Genomic DNA, 2629 nt, shown 5'->3' on the forward strand with positions numbered 1-2629 from the left:
ATTCTCTTCTCGGGAGCTGGGGCACGCACGCACACGCGCCCGATGTGAGTTTCAAGCCACCGGGTCCGGGATACGAACCACGGTCGACTACATGGGAGTCCAGTGACATAGCCATTACGCTAACTGCTGGTCCCTGCACCTGGCTTTTCAGGGTGGGCTGGAAATCTAACCAGGCCTCCCATGAGGTCTTAGCCTGTTGAGCAAAAGTGTCCAGTGTGAGCTACCACAGCTGGGACCTAGAGAGATATTCTGAGAAGCCAACATGCCCTTTACAACCACACACGGTAGATTCTAGGGGTAGAAGTACACAGGCAGGTGCCTTAACATGCTGACGTCTGGTGACTGAGCACAGAGTACATGAAGCAAGCGTGGGCAGGGCCCAGGAACAGGACAGGCCAGGAAGGGCCAGATGAACGATTGTGAACACAAGGGACTGCAGGGTAAAGGACAGGAGATGGGAGGCAAGGGGAATCACACAGCATGGGGCAGTTGGGCTCCAGAGTAAGCAACTGCCAGGCAAGTGATGACGAAACACCCAAAGATGTCAGGCTCCAGGAGGCCAGTGATTGATGATAGAGTCAGCCTCTTAACTCGGCACCCTCTGAGCTGGTCCCAGCTCTGTCTTCCATTGCCCCTACCATTCACTAGTCCTCAGTGCAAACTGAACTAGTCTCTAGTTCTCCCCCGATTATATCATTTTTTTTTTTTTGGAGAGGTTTTCACTGTAGGGCGCGTGCACTCACCAGACAGACAGAGAGAGACATAGAGACAGAAAGCGAGAAATCACCCCCCAGGGAGGATGGTCACGCTGCAATCCCTTCTCCTCATTCTCCTCTCGGGATCTTGGGCACGCATGCACACGCGCCCAGCGTGAGTTCTAAGCCACCGGGTCCGGGACGCGAACAGTGGTCGACTACGTGGGAGTCCAGCGACATAGCCATTACGCTAACTGCTGGTTCCCTCCCCCAATTATATCTTTAAGAAGATAGTTCCTGCTCACCTGATACTCCCACCTCACAATCTCTACTCATGTGACTTGCCTAAGGTCACACAGCTATGTTGCAGAGCTGGGACAAACACCCAGGTTCCCTAACTCCTGAGCTAGACTATCTCTCTGGGCTCCCACATAGGAGTTGGCCCTGTGGCATAGCAGTGAAGCTCAGTGCATAGGGAACCAGATCCCTCATGGCTGCCTGTGGTTCAAGTCTTGGCCCCAGCAGCTTGAAAAACACACTGGGCACATGTGCATGCATCCCAAAAATGCTGACAGGATAGAAATGAAGGAAAAGGATTACAGCATGACCATGCCACACAAATGCCCATGCCCTCTGGCAATTAATAAGTACCAATTAGCTCCAAAGCCAAAAGCTGTTGGACAATTATTTTTCAGTTAAGTCTAGGATAGTTTGCCACTGCCACTACTGTTTTGCCACCAGAGGCAGAAACAAGACTTAACCCACAAATAAAGACAACAGACAGAATTAAAGGGAACAAAAATCTATTTGCATCAAAAATAGCAGATGCTTGAGTAGAGGCAGGCACAGCACTTTAAAAAAAAATAGACTTTCTGCTTTATTGCATTCAGAGATCATGAAGATCAATCTCCCTCGTGGAGACCTTGCAGGCCATCCCATAATGAGGTGTTGTTTCCCACATCCCTTCCCTGCTCCCCTGGCAGCTCTCTGAGGGTAGGGACATTTCCACCTGGCCTCCACGGAGGCTACCCCAGCTCTTTCCAAAACACATAGGCACTAAGGTTTCCTGAAAGGAGTCCATGAATTACTGGCAAATGGCCCAGTAGTCAAAGAATCCTCAACACACTGCAAAGAACCAAGAAATACTGTTTCTTTTTAAACACCTTGCTAGCAAATTCTCCAGCTGGATTCAGGCCAGCTGTCTCCCTGAAATGGGAGGGTAGGAGAGCTCTGTAACCAGAAACTATCCACGGAAGATGTTGCTCAACTAATCACCTCTCTGCACATGTGTGCAGCTGTCTGGGCAAGTCCAGGCTTCAGATGAGCCCTGCTTGGGCCTGGTGACATCCTCGATGCTTCCTGTGAAGTTACCTCAGGACTCTACAGAGGGTCTCCTTAGAACAGGGAGCTGATTCACGTGTGATCACTGCTTCCTCTAACCAAGTCACCAGCCTCCTCGGCCCTGCTGAGGCTCCAGGATGCTAATCTCCTGCGGGGAGGGTCACCCTGATGAGATGAAAAGATCGAATCCAGAACTACTAATCTAGTCAGACTCTGTCATTTTACAGATAAGAGGTCTGAGGCTTAGGGAGGGAAGTGCCTTACATTCATATCTCCCCTGAGGCGCCAGAGGGGTGAGCCAGTCTAAGAGCTGGGAGACCTGGCTGTCAGTCTCAGCTTTGCTATATATGTAAGTCACCCAGCCTCTCTGGGCCTCCCCTGCCTCATCTGTCCAACCCAAGCACGTGTGAAAATGCTCTATCGGCTGGTCAGGGCCACAGAAAGTAAAGAAACGCAGCAAGCTGGAACAGAACTTGGGCTGACAGAGCCTCAGAGGCCTCATTCAGGTCTCAGTACTCCCCAGTCCCTTGGCCATTCAGCCTCTGTGTTCCACTGCCCACCCTGCACGGCTTGGTGAGGGGGAAGTAGGTGGG

The 2629-nt window shown here is 51.4% G+C and overlaps 1 protein-coding gene across 1 annotated transcript in view; it reads right to left on the reverse strand.

Moving 5' to 3' along the window:
* Nucleotides 1-2629, reverse strand: part of VWA2 (von Willebrand factor A domain containing 2) — a 47740-nt gene that overhangs the window by 32968 nt on the left and 12143 nt on the right. The window lies entirely within an intron of this gene.

This window comes from Tupaia chinensis, unplaced genomic scaffold (assembly GCF_000334495.1).
Source record: "Tupaia chinensis unplaced genomic scaffold, TupChi_1.0 Scaffold140534_1, whole genome shotgun sequence".
In the NCBI taxonomy this organism is placed as follows: Eukaryota; Metazoa; Chordata; class Mammalia; order Scandentia; family Tupaiidae; genus Tupaia; species Tupaia belangeri.